This window comes from Hibiscus syriacus, unplaced genomic scaffold, assembly GCF_006381635.1.
Source record: "Hibiscus syriacus cultivar Baekdansim isolate YM2019G1 unplaced genomic scaffold, ASM638163v2 tig00110777_pilon, whole genome shotgun sequence".
NCBI classification, from domain to species: domain Eukaryota; kingdom Viridiplantae; phylum Streptophyta; class Magnoliopsida; order Malvales; family Malvaceae; genus Hibiscus; species Hibiscus syriacus.
This window is the reverse complement of record NW_024062858.1, coordinates 238,012-259,860: the sequence shown is the minus strand read 5'-3', so window position 1 is coordinate 259,860 and position 21,849 is coordinate 238,012. Positions and strand designations below refer to the sequence as shown.

Genomic DNA, 21,849 nt, shown 5'->3' with positions numbered 1-21,849 from the left:
CAATCGAAACAATTTGCAAAGAGGGGACGGAACTGTTTTGTGTTTAGGGAGTAAGGAGATTGAAAGATAGAGAATTGCACAACGATTTATAGTGGTTCGAATTTCTCAACCAAAGTCTACGTCCACTACCTTAAATCCTCACCAAGGATTTTCCAACAAATTCACTAATTTGTTCTTTCTTTTGAGGACAAAGAGTAACCTTACAACTCCCTAGTTTTTCCGGGCTAAACTAGAACTTTTCCCTAGCTTTTATACGGGATAAGCTAGAACTTTTCCCATTTACAAAAGGATAAAAGATGTAAACAAGAAAACCTCTCTAAGGTAGGTGTTTACAAGATTGAGCTCACAAGAACAAAATATTTACAAGAGAAAGATAAAATAAGAATGAAAAACTCTTCTCTTGTGTTTGATTGCTTGGATAGTTGTTCTCTCTGTCTTCAAGTGTCATTAGCTTGTATTTATAGCTTGGAATGTGTTTGAAGTCGTATATAGCTGTTGGGGATGCTTTAGAGCCGTTTGGGGATGATGTTTCTGCTCAAAAAGGCTGCCCATAATAGGGGATATCGGTACCCTATCATAGGGTATCGATACTCCTTCATTAAATTCAAATAAAACTAGTTGTTGCAACCAGGGGGTATATATACTCCTGGGGGGTATCGATACTCGGGGTATGGATACCCCTGGGGATATAGATACCCTCCGAGCAATTTGGAATTTGATCCTTCAGGGGGGGTATGGATACCCCTGCAGGGGGATCGGTACCTTATAGCAATTTTGCTCAAATTCAAATTTTGATGGACTTTGAATTATTTTTGAAACCTTTTAAAACTTTGAATAAATTCAATTAAGTCCAAAAACATTTTGTAAATTCAATTCAAGTCCAAAAACCATTTTTCCTTAAATTGTTATATCAAAACATAATTCAACAATCTCCCCCTTTTTGATATAACAAAACATTTGAAAAATTGTTTTTGGCAAAACTCTCCCTTAATAAAATGTTTAATGAAAAAGATACCAATTATTACAAAATGATACTAATTGTTAAAAAGATAACCAATTATTACCAATTGTTGGAAAATATATGAAAATGTTAAGCTCCCCCTTTTTCATTAAGAAATTGAATTTTTTTTCAAACGAAAACTTCTCCCCCTTGTTGTTATATAAAAAATAATTCAATCTTTAAATTTAAAATAAATTTGGAGAGTAAGTGATAAATTTGGCATTTTAAAAATCATTTGAAAAATCAAAGCTCCCCCTCAATAAATGCATTTCAAACAAAAATTATGCTTTAAGGTCTTGACACTTTAAAAAAGTTGAATTTCAACAAAGAATAACAAACATGTTATTAGCACATGAAATTCAATGTATCCAAGTCTAAAATACTTTATGCAATATCAATTGTTGAAATTTGATATTAATACCAATTGTTTAAAATTAAGTGCATTTGCATAAAGTTTTCCAAAAATGTTATGCATTTTGAAAATTTTGATACCAATTGTTAGAGAGATATCATTTTCATTTAAACCATATGCATAATCATTTAAATTTAGGTCAAAATTTTAAAATTTATAAATTCAAAACATTTGAAAAGTTGATATCAATTGTTAGAGAGATATCATTTGCATTTAAAACCAATTTTGACCAAAATTCATTATGATGAACTAAAAATTCTGAAAAATTATTAAAACATTAAAATGTTCATCATAAATTCCTTTTAACACACATGAGATTAAAAATAATACATAATTATTTAAAATCAAAACTCATGCATGCTTAAAATTAAATGAGCAACCAAATAACCAAAAGTAAAAACATTAAGCTTAGAGGTTACCCATTCCTTTTTCATGTGTGGCTAGAGCATCTTGAATATCATCATCTTCATCTCCATTGCTCTCACACACCTACAAGAGACATTCATTTCGATTTTGGTATCCAAATTGCTTTGGATCCTTGGACGTTAGCTTCAATGCCCCTTATTCCCTTAGGAACCCATATTTGTCTAATTTTAAAACGTTTCCTTTCTTCAAAGGACAAGTATGTTCCTTATGACCATGATAATGACAATGTGAGCATATTGTCATTATTGAACTAAATGAATTATTTAAAATGATTTCTTTTTCTTTTGTTAAGCATTCAAGCTTAACTTTTAAATCAAAATTTTCTTTTCAAAACTTTCAATTTTTATTTTTGAAAGCTCTAAATCCTTTTTCAAAATTTCATTTTGGCTTTCAAAATCTATTTTTGCTTTCAAAAGAAAATCGTTTTCGATTTTAAATTTTGAAATCATTTTCTTATATTTGGAATTCATGGTCTCAAATCCCAAATACAACTTATTATAAGCATCTTGTAACTCATCAAAAGAATAAGAATTTAATTCATTTGAGCTAGAAGATACCTCGGGCTCTTCAAGAGCCATTAAAGACACCACCTTTGTTGGTTCTTCTTTCTTGTTTCCATGGATTTCCTCGAGCTTATTCCAAAGCTCCTTGACACTTGAACATGAAGAAACCCCTTCATAGATTTCAGGACCAAATGCACAAAACAACATGTGCATGGCCTTAGCATTAAGTTGAGCTTTCTTCCGTTCTTTGTCACTCATTTTCTTCTCCTTCTTCTTTGGAGAAGAGTAGCCGTTCTCGATTATCTCTCATGCATCAAGATCATTGGATTGTATGAATACCTTCATTAATTTCTTCCAATGATGATAGTTGACTCCATTGAAGTATGGAGGTTTGTCGGTTGGTAGGGAGTCTTCCATGTGGAACGAGCCAGAGGTGGAAGCCATCTTCTCGGTTGTGTAGGGAATTGGTAGAGCTTCTTCTAGGATCGTCTCAAGGTGGTTAAACCTTCTTAACAAATTAGACTCTAATACAATTGTTGGGATTTTCGGAAGCTCAAATCGAAAACCAGAACGGTTTGTAAAGAGGGGTCATAACGATTTTGTGTTTAGGGAGTAATGATATTAAAAGATAGAGAATTGCACAGCGATTTATAGTGGTTCGACTTTCTCAACCAAAGTCTACGTCCACTACCTTAGTTCCTCACCAAGGATTTTCCAACAAATTCACTAATTTGTTCTTTCTTTTGAGGACAAAGATTAACCTTACAACTTCCTAGTTTTTTCGGGCTAAACTAGAATCTTTCCCTAGCTTTTATACGGGATAAGCTAGAACCTTTCCCCTTTACAAAAGAATAAAAGATGTAAACAAGAAAACCTCTCTAAGGTAGGTGTTTACAAGATTGAGCTCACAAGAACAAAATATTTACAAGAGAAAGATGAAATAAGAATGAAAAACTCTTCTCTTGTGGTTGATTGCTTGGATAGTTGTTCTCTATGTCTTCAAGTGTCTTTAGCTTGTATTTATAGCTTGGAATGTGTTTGAAGTCGTATAAACCCGTTGGGGATGTTTTGGAGCCGTTTGGGGATGATTTTTCTGCTAAAAAGGTTGCCCATAATAGGGGGTATTGGTACCCTATCATAGGGTATCGGTACTCCTTTATTAAATTCAAATAAAACTAGTTGTTCTAGACAGGGGGTATAGATACCCTCAGAGCAATCTGAAATTTGAGCCTTCAGGGGGGTATTGATACCCCTACAGGGGGTATCGGTACCCTATAGCATTTTTGCTCAAATTTGAATTTTAATGGACTTTGAATTATTTTTGAAACCTTTTAAAACTTTGAATAAATTCAATTAAGTCCAAAAACATTTTGTAAATTCAATTAAGTCCAAAAACCATTTTTACTTAAATTGTTATATCAAAACATAGTTCAACACATATGTCTGACACTCGCACCACCTCTCTGAAAAGACTCACCCTTGTCTCTCTTGTTGGGGTGTGCAGAAGAGTTAACAGAACAGAAAACCTCATGAATTGGTCTTAGTCTCGGTCACTATCTCTCATGCGCTACATACCTACTAGCTCTATCTCCTCAACAGTCTTGGTTATCTCAACCAATGCATCCAAGTTCCTCTCATAATGGGTAGAAACCCGACTCATGATCTCATACCTGAGTCTATTCTCGAATATCAATCACCAATCCAACTCAATGTCAACCAATCCAGTAGCATAGCGACTCAATCTGATAAATTCAATATCATAATCCATAACAAACATATCATTCTGCTCCAAATTCTAAAACTCCTAGCGTCGCTCCTACAGGTTTCTATCTCTGATTTAGAGACTCCGAAAACGTGCCTTGAAAAGATCCCAAGTTAATTAATTCCCCGATATACTACCAGAAATCTATTGACATCATCTGAAACTCTCTTTCTTCAGCATAGCTAGGGTCCCCTTTAACTTCTACTCATGCATCATATTCATATTATCCATAATCCTCTCTGTATCCTCCAACCAATACTCAGCATCAGTCGAAGGTCACCAGTAATTCCATCGAACATAACTACCCAAGCAGCTACCAAATACTTCGAAATCTCGACCGCATACATTACCAGAGACTCTAGCAGCTCTCTGGAACATACAAAAGACAACTCTATTAATCTCATCATCCTTATCCAAATCAGTGTCCTCGTCTTTAGTGACGGGAAGGTCTCTCACAAGTGTAACCAGATCATCACGATAAATAAACGGATCTACATGCAAAACATGATGATCTCGAGGTGACATCAGATCGTCTATCCTAATAGAAGGTAGAGTAACTCGCCCTCGACCACGACCACGGCCTGGCTTACTACCTCTCGCACCACTCATCGGATAAATCTACAAAGCCCTACAGAAAGAATTTGAACCTAAGTTAGATTAGCGTCAAGAATCTCAATTATATTTAAGACTCATAAAATAAGGTGAGACGATTTTTGAAAATATCTAAAATATCTTGAAAATCTAGATTTTAAGACTCATCCACAACCCGAGTGTTTAAAACCGAAGGTTCTGATACCACCAAGTGTAATCCCCTAGACCCAACCTGAGCGTTATAACCAAATCTAGGCGGTTACATATCATATTTAGAAATTTTTTTCATATTTAAAACGACGTTAAAATTTATATAACATTATAATATGAAATTAGCCATAAGAAAGATTCATACGATAACCATATATATATATATATATACATAAATCGGAAAACCGTATAAAACATATATAGAACAAAATACCGGTAATACATATATACCAAGACAATAGTGAAAACACTGCCACCAAAGTATAACTAAATGCATATAGAGATATACAACGATACAAAAATAGGAGTAGTCGGTCCTCCTGATGCCAAGTCTGCTAGTCTACGGACTGTTACTATCTGAAAAGGTTAAAATTTACAGAATGAGCTAAAATGTTAGTGTGCTCGTTACGGTGTATAAAAACATACATATAAAATACTTCAGTAAAAATCAATTCATCAAGCATTTTTTAAAAATATGAACACTACCCCAATCCGAACACTAAAATGTGTAGGTCTTACAAGTCATATACTCGACCTGATATACTTCATCCAATAATACCCCCAATTGACAGTAATAAATATGTATGTATTTAAGTAAAAACGGTAGTTTAATCGATTAAAACATGAAAATATTCCATACTCAGAAATCGTATACATAAATACATTAATCAGATATTATATCAGAAATAAACAGTAAATCAGGTATTAGATAAACAATATTAAAAGAACAGGTATCATGTAGTAAAAATATTCAATATCATTAGAAATCTTAAGCAGTTCAGATAAATAGTTTAAAATAATAATGTAACACCATCATGAAACACACATGTATCAGTCTGAGTAGTATGATAAAGAAACACTATATCTAATCGACATTCGGTCGGGGGAAATACAAGTACATTCATAAAAATATATACTCGAATCAATTTCATAATCAAATCTCAAATAAATAAGTAAAAATGCTAATTAAATACTAAGCATTTTCGGATTAACAGATTCGATTCAAGGATTTTGGGTCAAAATTTGGCAAAACAGATTGCAAAATTGGGCTCAATACGTCGAAAAACATCAAGATGGAGGTTTTCGGAAAAAGTCAATGGCAGTCAACGATCAACGGTCAACCGTTTCGGTTTGGGTTAGATCGAGTCGGACAGGCGGGTCGAGTTATGCAAACGGGTTGGGTCGGGTCTCTTCTAGAATCCCATCAGGCAGTGGACCTTCCTCACGCGCAGCGGTGGCGCGTGAGGGCACGTGTGGGGCCTTCGAGGGTCGAAAAATTTATGGAAAAATTTCTATATGCGTTTTAAGGGTTTTGAGATACTTACCAAGCTCGGTTCATAGCGGTGAACGACAGAGAGCTCGATTTCGCAACGTGGGAAACTTGATCTTTCTCACCCCCTCACATGCCGGCGGCAACGGAGATAAGATGAACACAGGTGGACTCGGGATGATGCAAAGAACACGATGGTGTGAGATATAAAAAACAGAACAACAGTCGACGACAAACATTGATTAAAGATTTCCTACTAAAAGATGAAAGGTTGAAGAGAGAGAAGAAAAGGGTTGAAACTTTCCAGAAATAAAAAGTTTTTGATTTTTTTTGGGCTTTTAAACCCACATTTGAAAAAATGATATAATTACACAATAAGTCCTCTAGTTTTAGTTACTTTCTAATTTGGATTCGAATTTAATATAAAAATTCACTATAACCCCCAAATTTAATTAAAATTTCAATTTAATCCTCAAAATAAATTTTAAGAAAAATTTATGCCCTAATTGGGAGTGTGACACTTCTCACTAGATCGAAACTCTAGGGACATAATAATATATAAAATGTATATAATTATAAATCAACTATTAGATTTGTTTTAGTGAGTTAGATGCTCTCATACACCTTACTTAACCTAAGATTTAGACTCAACTGGTCACTTTTAAGTTTTTTAATATAAAATATTGTAAGTTGGCGTTTGGTTCGCTGAAATCCATTGGAATTAGGGGGAACTGGAATCCAATTTCACCATTTTCCCATGTTTGGTTCAAGTTTTCAAAGGGGGGATTGGAATCTAATTCCATTAAGGGAGGGAAAATAAATTTCATCCATAACATGATGAAATTGAAATCTTTTGGAGGAAATGTGAAATTTAACCATACTACCCTCGTCAATCTTTTGGTATTCGGGTCGGATTTTTTTAAAAAAAATTTCGGGTTCGGGTCAGGTCGGGTTTTTTTAAGTTTGATATTCAGGTTGGATCGGGTTCTTTTTAAAAAAAAAATTCGGGATCATGTCGGATTTTTTTTTAAAAAAATTCGAGTTTGGGTCGGGTTTTTTTAAGTTTGATATTCGGGTCAGGTCGAGTCGGTTTTTTTAAATGTGATATTCGGGTCGGGTTTTTTTAAGTGATATTCAGGTCGGGTTCGGGTTTAGGGTGAAAAATACCCGACCCGACCCGAATAAATATAATTTTACCTTATATATTTAAGAATAATTACAATAATACCCCTCCATATATAGTTTTTTTCAATTAAATCACTATTTTTATTGAATAAAAATATTTTTTTATTATTTCAATTCGGGTCCGGTCGGGTTTCTAATTCATATATTCGGGTCGGATCGGGTCTCGAGTGGAGGTTCCCTTGTTCTCGAGTCGGGTCGGGTCGACCAAAAATCTGACTCAACCCGACCTATGATCATCCCTAATTGAAATGATTTTAACTTTTAATGTTTATTAGTATGATTTTTATAATTTATTGAAATGAATAATCAATCAATAAAATAAAAATTTAATATTTTTAAAATTTTTATAATATATTGCTACATGTAAATTATAAAACAAACTAAAATTAAGCAAAAAAACAAGAATTTCAATTTTGTCATTTTACATTACTGAAATCAAATTAATCTAACATGTCTACGAACCAAATAGAATATAGAATTGAATTCCAATTCAATTTCCTACCAACCAAACAGATTTCATATTCAGATTCCAATCCCTTCACATATTTCAATTCTCTCAAAAATAATCCAACGAACCAAACGCCATATAAGAATTTACCTAGTTGCTAGGGTGTGTCCATTCCACTTATTAGTGGAAATAAATTCATTAAATTACATAAAAAATATTATCAAATTCCTCTAATCAAATGTAGATAAATATCATCATCTAATTAGAAGATTAGATAAATTTATGTTATTATATAAACTTATTATCTCCATATATTCTAAAATTGTTAGATCAGTGACCACATGATTAAATTATCATGGAGTACTTAATTACGAAATGACAAATCAATGTTGTAAAAAGTTAAGCAGTTTAAGATTTTCATTAACAATTATCTAACTTTTTGTTTAAATTAATGATCAAATTTAACATAAAAAGAATTAAGAAATTGACCTTATAATTATGCGAAAAAAAAAGAGAGAAAATAATACATACTATGATCTTACATTATTTTGGAACCGGTCATTTATAAACTTGGGCGGTGGTGAAATCAGGATCGGCTTTCAAGAACAACACAATCTGTAATCCGCAACACTATAACGATGCATCATATGCTAATTACTGCAGAATTTGGCACCAAACTACAAAAAGAAAAGGATACGCATCTTCTAATAAGATTTTCTGAACCAAAGCACACAGGCTTATTTGTTTACGCAACAAACCCCAAGAACCCATTATTTAAGTTCCAAAAGTAAAAAATAAAGAGCAGAGGACACGTGTGAAACAACAATAACTTAATATAACTTGTATGAGGATCTACCTATGGTTCTCCACCAAGCTCCACACGCAGGTTGTCATATGGATATACCTTTGGTGTCTGCTTAAAAGTAGGGAAAAGATATCAATCAGCATCAGAAATATCATTCACTCTATGCCATTAAGTAACATACCCTTAAGGCTGTACAAACAAACTAAATTCTTGCAAGCAGCAGTGTCAAAAAATTTACACCAAATGAAATGTAGATTACTTCTCTCTAATTACATTTTCGCTACTAATGATGCACAGAAGGATAAGTAAAGGAATCTTCCAAACAGAACTCTAAACCAAATGCAAGCAGGAAACCTCAATTCTTCTAGTAGAAACATTATTGTTTAAATTTCTCAATTTCAACTCTCAAGAAGATTTTTGGAGTATATTATGAAAAGAAAAATATATAATTGTACAAGTAAACAGTGGTTTCCATTCTTTTCCCATTAAATATCTAACGTCAACTCCCAAGAACTTTGAAGTATCTATGCAAGTGATATGACAGTGCTAACATATTGTCAAGATATACCCTACAAGGGCTTCTTGCAAATCCCGAAAAACATTGTCAAGGCTGCTAACTGATCGTTATGAATTTCAAACTCGAACAGGTGGAACTATGAGACTGGCAGCCATACTAACCCACAAGGGAAGGGCTCGCCTCAACAATTCAATACATCAAAGACGGGAAATACATTTCTGTAAACGTATTGTCAAGATATATGCAAGTGATATGACAGTGCTAACATATTGTCAAGATATATCCTACAAGGGCTTCTTGCAAATCCCGAAACACATTGTCAAGGCTGCTAACTGATCGTTATGAATTTCAAACTCGAACAGGTGGAACTATGAGAATGGCAGCCATACTAGCCCACAACGGAAGGGCTCGCCTCAACAATTCAATACATCAAAGAGGGGAAAAGATATCAATCAGCATCAGAAATATCATTCACTCTATGCCATTAAGTAACATACGCTTAAGACTGTAACAAACTAAATTCTTGCAAGCAGCAGTGTCAAAAAATTTACACCAAATGAAATGTAGATTACTTCTCTCTAATTACATTTTCGCTACTAATGATGCACAGAAGGATAAGTAAAGGAATCTTCCAAACAGAACTCTAAACCAAATGCAAGCAGGAAACCTCAATTCTTCTAGTAGAAACATTATTGTTTAAATTTCTCAATTTCAACTCTCAAGAAGATTTTTGGAGTATATTATGAAAAGAAAAATATATAATTGTACAAGTAAACAGTGGTTTCCATTCTTTTCCCATTAAATATCTAACGTCAACTCCCAAGAACTTTGAAGTATCTATGCAAGTGATATGACAGTGCTAACATATTGTCAAGATATACCCTACAAGGGCTTCTTGCAAATCCCGAAAAACATTGTCAAGGCTGCTAACTGATCGTTATGAATTTCAAACTCGAACAGGTGGAACTATGAGACTGGCAGCCATACTAACCCACAAGGGAAGGGCTCGCCTCAACAATTCAATACATCAAAGACGGGAAATACATTTCTGTAAACGTATTGTCAAGATATATGCAAGTGATATGACAGTGCTAACATATTGTCAAGATATATCCTACAAGGGCTTCTTGCAAATCCCGAAACACATTGTCAAGGCTGCTAACTGATCGTTATGAATTTCAAACTCGAACAGGTGGAACTATGAGAATGGCAGCCATACTAGCCCACAACGGAAGGGCTCGCCTCAACAATTCAATACATCAAAGAGGGGAAAAGATATCAATCAGCATCAGAAATATCATTCACTCTATGCCATTAAGTAACATACGCTTAAGACTGTAACAAACTAAATTCTTGCAAGCAGCAGTGTCAAAAAATTTACACCAAATGAAATGTAGATTACTTCTCTCTAATTACATTTTCGCTACTAATGATGCACAGAAGGATAAGTAAAGGAATCTTCCAAACAGAACTCTAAACCAAATGCAAGCAGGAAACCTCAATTCTTCTAGTAGAAACATTATTGTTTAAATTTCTCAATTTCAACTCTCAAGAAGATTTTTGGAGTATATTATGAAAAGAAAAATATATAATTGTACAAGTAAACAGTGGTTTCCATTCTTTTCCCATTAAATATCTAACGTCAACTCCCAAGAACTTTGAAGTATCTATGCAAGTGATATGACAGTGCTAACATATTTTTTTTGATAGGAATAAAAGGCCTCAATAAAACCCCCTTGGTGATTAACGGAACTTAAAAATAGTTCCTTAATCCACACAAGGAGGAAAGGAGTGTCCTAGGATTCATTAAACTCAAATATAACAAAGTAATACAAACCAATCTCCCTCAAGAGATACAAAACCAGAAAGAAACAGCCCTTAACAGAGCATAATTCAACCAATACCCTCCTTAGCTAGGACATCCGCCTCTATATTGGCTGTCCTACTAACCCAACTAATAAAACCTTCAAAAACACTAAGCTTTTGAATAATGTCTTTAACTATTTGAACATAAACAACAGGACAAGAGACCACATCCTTAATCCAACCAACTGCCACCTGACTATCACTCTCAATAATCAATCTATCTTTAACCCTATGACGAATAGATTCAAAAAAATCTAAACCCTTTAGGATAGCCTTCAATTCCATTAAAGTTGGGGGCCCCGGACCAGCAGGCTCTTTGAAGGAGCCAAGAATCGAACCAGACATGTCTTTCAAAATACCACCTAAGCCACTCCTCTTCCAATCACTCGAGGTAGCCGCATCCACATTAAGTTTAACAAACCCTTTTGGAGGAGGGGACCAAGGAAACACGGTTGAAACCCGATTAGAATGGGACGAGTAGGAATCCACTATGGACGGGTCAACAATAATATCATCCTTGGAAATAGTAACATGAGTTTCCTTAGCTAGAAACCATGAAGCAAGCCTGCACCTAGCTAGAAAGAAAATCTCTGCTCGATCAAGCTTCCCTCCTTCAAACACTATAAAATTCCTGGTCTTCCAAATTGTCCATAGAACAGCTCCAGGTATAAATGGCCAGATAAGAGAGTTGGTCTTCAAGTCATTCCAAGCCAATAGGAATCTTTTTGCATCTGCATGAAAAACCGACTGAAAATTCCAATAGCCCAAGAATTTCATCCAAATTGGCCAAACAACCGAACAGGAAAAAAATAAATGCGATGAAGACTCTTCTTCAAGATTACAGAAAGAACACAAAGTATCATTTATGCCCTGAACACCTCTCTTAACCAGAGCTGTCTTGACCGCCAACTTCTTTAAGATAACTTGCCAAAGAAAAGTCTCAACTCTTGGAGGCAACAGACCCCTCCAAACATTAGACTTCCAAAATTTAGCTTCCTCTGAATCGGGAGAACCCGAATAAGATAGATTGACACATGATTTCACAGTGAAAACCCCTTCCCCATTCCCCTTCCAAAACAGTCCATCAGCGGCATCAGCAGAAATAGAAAAATCAGAGATAACAACCATCAAATTTGCCCATTGCTCAAATTCCCAGTCATTCAACTCTCTCCTCAATTGAACGTTCCAAATCCAACCCCCTGAACTGAACTCCCCAAACTGAGATAATCTTCCTTCTTTATTCACTGCAATAGAAAATATTCTAGGGAACAATACCATCAAAGGATGATCCATTGTCCAATTGTCTTGCCAAAACCGAATGTTCCTCCCATTGCCAATTTTAAAGCTATATTTACCTCTGATACTACAGCCCAACGAATCAGCATTATAATGATTCCTCACCATATCTTTCCACATCCAAGAAAGTTTAGGAGAGACTTTACTGTCAAACTGCATCAAGGAAGGATCCAATTTATATTTGATGCAGAGCATTTCCCTCCAAACCGCCTCCCTCTCAATAGCAAACCTCCAAGCCCACTTTTCCAAAAGTGCCCTATTCACCACCTTTAAATTAGGAACCCCCAAGCCTCCTTCAATTTTTGGTTTACAAACATCGGACCAGCTTACCCAATGTATCTTCTTTCTCCCATCACCACCACCCCATAAAAAATTTGACATGATAGAATTTAGAGTCTTGTAAACTGAAGCTGGAACCTTGAACATTGACAAAAAGTAAATAGGGAGTGAGCACAGAACTGATTTAATTAGAACTAGCCTGCCTGCCAGTGACAGAGAGGAGCCTTTCCAGCCCGCTAACCTCTTATTAAAGCATTGAACCACTGGATCCCATAGAATGTTGGAGTTCCTATGTGGACCTAGAGGGAGTCCCAAATATTCTGAGGGAAAAGAGCCCACTGAACAACCAATCATAGCTGCCCAATCCTTAATTTCCTCTTCCTTTAAGTTCACTCCAAATAATTTACACTTCTTTAAATTCAGCTGGAGACCAGAAATAATCTCAAACACCCGAAGGACCCTCTTTACATTCAAGATCTGTTTTTCCGACGCCCCACAGAACATAATAAGGTCGTCAGCAAATTGCAAATGAGTTAAATTAAAATTCCTCTCCTCTTTTCTAATGACCAATCACGAAAAAAGCCCACCTGAAACAGCCTTCGCTATTAATAGATTCAAGAGTTCCCCAACTATATTGAACAACAATGGAGACAAGGAACAGCCCTGCCGAAGACCCCTCGCCATAGGAATTTCCTCAGTAGGAACTCCGTTCACCAAAACTGAAACAGTTACTGAAGTGACACATTTCGAAATCCAACCTATCCATCTAGAACCAAAGCCCATTTCCTTCATTATTCTGAACAAAATAGGCCAGTCAAGAGTATCATATGCCTTCTTGAAATCAGCCTTAAAAACACACCCTTTTAAACCATTCTTCCTCCAAAAGTCAATCCCTTCATTTGCTATAAGAGAACAGTCCAGGATTTGCCGACCGGGGATAAAAGCGAATTGACTTGGACTGATCAAATCTGAAATGCAGCTCCTAAGTCTTCTTGACAGACATTTAGAGAGTATCTTATACAATCCACCAACAAGGCTTATAGGTCTAAAATCGTCCAGCCCACCAATGTTAGAAATCTTAGGAATAAGAGTGATGAATGTGTGATTTACTCCATGTTCCCATTCCTTCCCCAGGTAAAAATTATGAAAGAATTTCATAATATCTACCTTAAGGACCTGCCAAAACCTCTTGAAAAATCCCAGATTAAAGCCATCAGGACCCGGAGCTTTGTTGCTGCCACAAGAGTTCACCACATCCCACACTTCCTCCTCATAAAACTCCTGTTCTAAGAACTGCTTCTGCTCCAAAAAAATTCTGGGAAAATCCAGATTCAAATCATCAATTTCTAAAGTTGTTCGTTCATTATAGATCTTAAAAAAATACTCTTTAACTATGGCCTTAATTGCAGTTGGGTCTTCAACTGTTTCTCCTTTGAAGTTTAAAGCAAGTAGAGCATTCCTTTTATTCCTAATCGTAGCACAAGTGTGGAAGTATTTAGTATTGCGATCCCCATCAACAATCCAATTAGTTCTCGAGTACTGAAACCAGATCTGCTCCTGAATCTTGTGAAGCTTCCACAATTCTGCTCTAAGATTTTTCAATTCAGTTAATACCTCACTGTCAACAATTCCTTGCTTCTGTTGAATATCATCCTCTATCAACGAAATTTTCTTCTCTAACTCAGAAATCAAAGCACCTGGATACTTATCTCTGTTCCCAGACCACTTCTTAATTGCATGTTTGGTGTTCCTCATCAGACTAAAAACGCCTGCCTCATTCTGACTATCCTTACCACTCTGAAAAGAAGAAACAACCAGATCCTCAAAACCCTCCTCATCCATCAAATAATTGAATAATCTAAACGGTTTTCTACCCCAGTCCACTCCTTTATTCTCCAGAACTATAGCATTATGATCTGACAAAGATCTTGGTAGAAGCGACTGCAAAACGCCCGGAAACAGCTCTAGGAAACGACAATCAACCAAAAAACGGTCCAATCTTACAAAAGTGGGATTATCTTGGTTATTACACCAAGTGAACCTACCCCCATTCAAAGGGAGATCAATCAAGCCCGTATGAAGGATGAACTCATTAAAGATCTCCATTGAACTCCTACTTTGACCCCTTCCCAATTTCTCATCTTCTTGTAAATATACATTGAAATCCCCTCCCACACAAATGGGGTAAGTCTGTCCACTAAGAAAACTGCTTAATTCTTCAAAAAAAACCAGATTTCTCCTCCTCCACTGCTGGACTGTAGACATTGATGAAACCACACCTGGAATCAATACTCCGAAATTTACCGAAAGTAGCTATGAATCTCCTGCTAACAAACTGACTCTCCAGCTCAAAAACATTGTCATCCCAACAACACAACAGGCCCCCCGCTGATCCAACTGAAGGAGATTCCAAAATTCCTTTTAGCTTATTAATTCCACTTCTCCTAAAAAAAGACTTCCTAAATTTCTCAGTCTTAGTTTCTTGCAGCCAAAGAAAAGTAGGATTACAGTTGGAGACTAAATTCTGAACAGCCCTCTTTTTTTCGTTTCTCCCCAAACCCCTAACATTCCATGAACATATTACTAACTTTGTTATCTTCAAAAAGGAAATAGGTGCAGACACAATCCTCAATCAACCAAACCTTTATTCACCCCATTTACGCCTTTCTCTAAAGCTATGAATTTATCCAAAAAGGCTTCTTTCCCTTCCTTAAAAGACACACCCAAAAGCTTGCTAACCTCCCAAGTTTCTACCGCTTCTTTCAACAGAATCGAAAAAGCTGAGGAGGATGCTGTATCAATGCTCACCTGGTCGAGGGCTTCACGATACAGGATCCTTTGAGTTCTTCTCTTCCTTCTAATCAGCAAACCAGATTTGGACTTTAAGCAATCGCCTTCTGAAAAGTAACCTTCAATCTCCCTTCCTACACTCCCACCCCCAGATCCATTGTCAAGAAAAGGAAAAAGACTCCCATCCGCAATGTTCTCTGCTGATAAACAGAGCTGATTATTAATACTGGAATCAACATCTAGCTCCCTCTGCTTAACTACGGCACCCCCTGTTTCAGACGAGATGTTCAACAAATCCCCATACCAGTATCTTCTTTCCCTCGACCTGTTGTATACCCTTTTACAATTGCTCAGACTTCTAGTTTCCAGCACATTACTCTCTGTTGTAAACTCTCTTCTAGAGCGATGTAACTGCCTCCCCCTTTTACACATATTGTCAAGATATATCCTACAAGGGCTTCTTGCAAATCCCGAAAAACATTGTCAAGGCTGCTAACTGATCGTTAAGAATTTCAAACTCGAACAGGTGGAACTATGAGACTGGCAGCCATAATAGCCCACAAGGAAAGGGCTCACCTCAACAATTCAATACATCAAAGAGGGTAATTGCATTTCTGTAAACATTTCCCAATTCAACAGAGAAGAAAGCAAGGAAAAACCAAGGACAACGGCTTTATATTGTGAACCTGTGCAAAATTCTTCCTCCAAGTCGTAATAATTGATGGGAAAAAGGGGCTAAAGTCTTCTACGACAAAATATCTTTAATGTATCCCCCTATTTTGGGATAATAACTCACTTGAGCATGAAGTTAAAAATTCCTCAGCAGATAAAAAGAGTGACACTATGATACCATTTGATTTTACCAGTATCCTACATTCCTATTTTCCCATTTTGAAACAAATCCAAGAACACCACCAAAGCTACAAATATTAATATTACAAGAATACATTCAAGAACTACCAAGAAAATTGAATTGAACCAAGGCAAAATCAAACAATCAAGTCAGAGATTTGAACTCACGAATGGAATCTTAGAGGCCTTATCATTCCACCAAGCCAATAATCCCAAAGATGCAAAGAAGCTCAAACCTCCACACGTCCAAGCTAATGCCTCATACTACGCTCAGGAAAAAAAAAACGAAGCATAAGAATAAGAATAAGAATGAAGGAAGAAAAAAAGTCAATTTCTTTAAAAAATCCAAGATTCCGCAACCCTAAACAAAAATGAAGCTAAAAAAAGAAAAAAATGCTTACCTTTCCGACAGTATCAGCGATTCGGTCAATACAAGGTTCTGGAAATGCAGTTCCATTGTCCCACATAAGCTCGTCATTTACAGGAAGCTGAAGCATCCAAAAAAGAGTAAAATTTTAGGGTTTTAGGTTAACCTTTCCGATGCTTATCAATGAATAAATCTGAAAAATTAAGAAGTGATAGCTCTTACGGGCTTGTCGGGAACGATATTTTGCCCACCGGGAGACCCATACCGGAACGGGTTCGAAGAGAGGAGGCGACGGAGCGCGAAACGACGCCATTTCCGCCCATGATCCGTGATGCCACGTTGCTCAATCTTCCTACCATGTTTTTTCCCCTTGGGTTTTCTTCTGAAACCAAACAGCGGTTTCCTGAATTAATTGATTAGCTATGGAATTTTGATAGTGAATACTTAATACCAATCAAACCCATGGCCCATTTGAAGACGAAGCCATCAAAATATGGACCTGTGAAAAACGAACTACACTCGATTAAACAATATAATTAGGAATTAATTTAATTTAAATGTTTAACACGATATTAAAGTTCAGTTCTATAGTTATTTTCTTATACTAGGATCTCGTTTATATGTTATCCATATAATAATCTTATTTACACATTAAAGTAATTTGGTAAAATTAGGGAAATTTTATAGTTAGAAAAAATATACAATGAGATTAGTTCAAGACTATTTAGGGATACGAAGTTGTTAGCTAAAATTAAATTAAGTAGTTAAAGAATTATTATTAGTTTTTAAAGTTTCATATTCGAGTACACGAATATAAAAGTTTGAACATTTAATGTCAGATTCTTTATTTGATGATGCAAAGTGGACAATCAATCACTGATGATTTTTCACCTATCCTTATGCTTTTTTCTCTCTCTCCAAAAATCGAAGAATAGAATTTAAAAAATGATATTAAAATCTACTACAATTGATCCATCTCTTTAGATCCACAAACACTGTATCCTAATGAGCCCCCACATAATCAATATAACCTCCTAAACCCGACTCAGACAACCTCCTAAACCCGACTCAAACGTTACGATCAAATATAGTCAATTGCATATCATATCCCAGAAAAACTTTGTAAAACCATTATAAAATCCATCCGGTAAAATCCATAATATTATGCATGGAAGTGTACTAATATCAATAACCATATATAGTCATATCCAATATAAAATATTAGTGATACAAATATATATATATATAAAGACAGTAACAAAAACTCGTGTCTCCAAAATATAATAAAAAATATAAAAATATATAGTGATACAAAATGGATAAATTATCAATAATCCTGATGTAAGTCTGATCATCTATCATTTGTTAAGTGTGCGACAATATTTCCACGCAATAGATTACGTGAATACAACCATGAAGTAGCACAGGTCTCTAGGAGTTTCTTAGAACTTTCGTCCGTTAATATCTCTTTAAAATCAAATGAATCAGCACATAGACCATTTGGTTTGGAGATATTTGATGCAGAGCCTTCACAAAAGGGTGAATCTAACTGAGCAGAATTAAGAGGACTCAGCTTAGGCTGATATAATGGCGTCTTAGGCGAAAATGTTATTCCATTCTCAAATCGATCATGAGTTTTTCCAGTCGAGAATTCCATTTTAGACTGTAAACCATTGTTTATATTTACCGTATTATTAGAAGTCAGCTCTAGATGCAATTGCTGGCAGCTATACAATGAGAGGCAATTAGAATTTAGGTTATGTTCCCTTTCATTCCCATTTATAAGACCAGTTTGAAATTCACTTTGTATGGGGTAAACAAACACAAGAGGGAGAACCCAGCGCATATGAAAGGCTTGAAGACAGTCTCACTCCATTCATGTTGTTATTATTGGTCGATGGTCGATGATGACATCGTCGATCAATAATAATAATAACATGAATCTGTGAAAGATATGTCAATCAATACTTAATAAATAAAAATAATAATAATATATAAACTATCATATTTTTTTACATAAATTTTACTTTATATTCTTAATATTTCTAATTAAAGATAATGTAAATACATATAAATATGTCCATCAATAAATACACCTTTTAATTTTTATCTCACATTGTCAAGAAACATAACCCAAATACTTCAATATGCCTATATAAGCTAACCCATTAAGCTCTTCAACTTAAGGAATTAATATGTATTAAATAATGATGTTAGTCTTTATAGTTTTATTTTTTTTAATTTTTAAAATGTTAAGGTGTTGATGGTGATATGCGTATTTTCTTACGTGACGTCAGCTTGTCAAAAAGTGTGTTAAATTAATAAAATTTGACGAAATATTATTTAATAGATAATTATTTTATGTCAGTGATTTTTCTGTAAAATCGCCAACTTTTTCTAATATAGTTGTTTTATTTTTTACCTTATCGTGAATTTCACATCCCTAGAACTTCACAATATATAGCCTTCTAAAACGAGGCAAAAATAATACTGTAGGGTGGGGTGAGGGATGGCTCGTGGCTGTATAAAATGAAAAAATCTACAAAATTTATTGAGAGGAAGAGAGTAATTGAGAAGAGGGAAAGCAATTTATTTCCTTTTATTGTGATGCACGCATCCATGGCAGAACAGAGAAGGGTACAGAGTACTGCGATGACACAAGGGTAGAAAAAAAATTGAAACTACATAGCTGCAAACAATAAACTAGAAGCAACACCACCACGGGAGAGAGAGAGAAAGAGGGATACAAGTAAACAAGAAGTCTACAAACTGAACAAGTTTTTCCAGAAGAGAGAGATTGAAATCAGAAAAAAATGGAATTGTTGCAAGATTGAGTAGAGGAGATGAGAAAAAGGATGGAGTTCAAAAAGAAGAGAAAGAACAAGATAAATTGGTATTTTTTTTATTGAAGTTTGTAGATTGATTTCATGGAATACAAAGAAAGCTGGAGTGGTTTTGATAAATCTTGAAGGAAACCATATATATAATTTATTTCTCTTGCTTTGTAGGAAAATAAAAATGTTGTCTTTCTTTTGATCTCAAATTCTTCCAAAACAGCTTATTTGTATTTTCGTTTCTATACGGTACAAATGCACTTTGAATTACAGGCTGACGGGGTTGTAGAACTCGGGGGTTTTGGTCCGATTTGTCAACAAGACAAGTGGATAAAGCAGCAAGAAGGTGATAGCTTTACCTTTGCAAATGGCTTCTACTGCAAAGAACCAATTTCTGTTCATATGAGAAGAAGCCAAAGCCCACCCACATCAGCATCCACTCTCTCGTCATCTTTCAACGACGGTGCCGCCAATGCGGGTGGAGGAGGTGATTCCACCGAAAACACCACCATCACATTGGCCACCGTAGCAACACCTAAGAACCCGCTTCTGCAACCGGTTCCTAGAGAAATAGGCCTTATTACGGGGCATGAAGATTGGGAGACCATGCTGTCAGAATCAACCATCTCACCGAGTGAAGACCACTCGCTTCTGCGTTGGATCGGTGGTGACCAATCCTTGGGTCTCAAACAGCTACTTCAGAGTGAGATTAATGGTCCAAATCTGGGATTTGATTTTGAAGGCAATACAGGGCCGTGGGTTGTTGACTCAATGGGTAGCCTTGTTGGTTCTGGTCCTGGTAATATGATTTCAAGCGCTGTCCCGAATATCGGTGGTGTTCCTGGTTCTGGGTTTGTACCAAATGCCAATAATAATGGGAATGGAAAGATTATTGGTGCTACTGTTGGGTTGAATACAAACATCCAAGATATGATTTTTACTTCCCCACCTAACAATACTGGTCATCCCGTTTCTCTGCAGCTGCAGCTTGTTCAATATCTTGAAACCCAAGATGAGAAACCACAGATTTTTAACCCACTTGCTTCCATGGATCAACAATGGCTTCCTCAAAATCCAAACTTTACCTGGCCATTACCTCAAGAAGAGCACCTCCTTCAACTTTTGTCAAAGCGTCTCAATCCTAGTAACTTGGAATTTTATTCTCAGATCCCAAAACTCTCGTTTTCTGATTCCGGGCACGAGTTGTTTACTAGAAAGCAGCTGCAATAACATACGGGGTTTCCTCAGGGTTCCCAGTTTGTTCCTCAGCAGAAGCAGCCGATGGTGGCAAAAGAGGAAATGTTGAGTCCAAGAGAGGATATGGCTCAACAGCAGCAGCATCTGAACCAGTTACACAAGCAACGGCAAGCCACATTGTTCGAACTGCTTTACAAGGCTGCAGAGCTGGTATGGACTGGGAATTTTTCTAACGCGCAAGGGATATTGGCGCGGCTCAATCATCAAGTGTCTCCAGTAGGTAAGCCCCTTCAAAGGGCTGCTTTCTACTTCAAGGAGGCTTTGCAATTACTGCTCATGAATAACTGTCTCTCCGCCACCACCGAGGAGCCCCGCCCCTTTTGATATTATCTTCAAAATGGGGGCTTACAAGATTTTCTCTGAAGTCTCTCCGGTTATCCAATTTGTAAATTTTACCTGCAACCAGGCTCTACTTGAAGCTCTTGATGGTGCTGATCGAATTCACATTGTGGACTTTGATATTGGATTTGGTGTTCAGTGGGCATCATTTATGCAGGAGCTTCCTTTGAGGAGTAGAGGAGCTCCTTCATTGAGAATTACTGCCTCTCCTTTCATTGAGGAGTAGGTGAATAGCAATATCGTTTATGCACCTGCTACTTTTATGACTAAAAGCTTGTTTCCTTTCTTGCAATTCACCTCTCCTTGTTGACCGTCTTTATGTTCTGGTCTTAATGTTCTGGACATATTGATATTGCTGCTATGTATTGTTAGGAAATAAACCGAGTACAAGTAATTTTCTTATAACCAGATTAGTGAGAATGTGAAATAAAAGCGGAAAAATAATACCCGAAATTGATAACGGAGTTCAGTCAATTTTGCTTACGTCTCCAGACTGCTGCAGATCTTTTACTAAGAGAGAAATTTTACAGGTGTTTACAAAACACTCACTACTCACAAGAAAGCTCTCTAGTATTGGGAGAAAGAAATGATTTTTGGGATGATTTTGAAGCTAAATAAGCTAGGGTATTTATAGTTGAAACTTAGGGACTAATCTTTGAAAATACCCTAAAGTGCAATGACTCAATTTTGTAATTATAACTATTACAAAATAATAAACAAATTTGTCGCCCATGTATTTGCCAAAATTCAATAATTTTGGCTGCCTAAATTCCAGCTGCCCAAGTTTAAATTCAACAAAATTCAGCTTCAACAAATCCAACTTTGAATTTTCAACAATCT

The 21,849-nt window shown here is 35.9% G+C and overlaps 2 pseudogenes; one reads left to right on the top strand and one right to left on the bottom strand.

The window, feature by feature from the left end:
• Positions 1 to 8,561: 8,561 nt before the first annotated feature.
• Positions 8,562 to 17,008, bottom strand: LOC120139911 (annotated as a pseudogene).
• Positions 17,009 to 19,347: 2,339 nt separating this feature from the next.
• LOC120139973 lies at positions 19,348 to 21,235 on the top strand (annotated as a pseudogene).
• Positions 21,236 to 21,849: the final 614 nt, after the last annotated feature.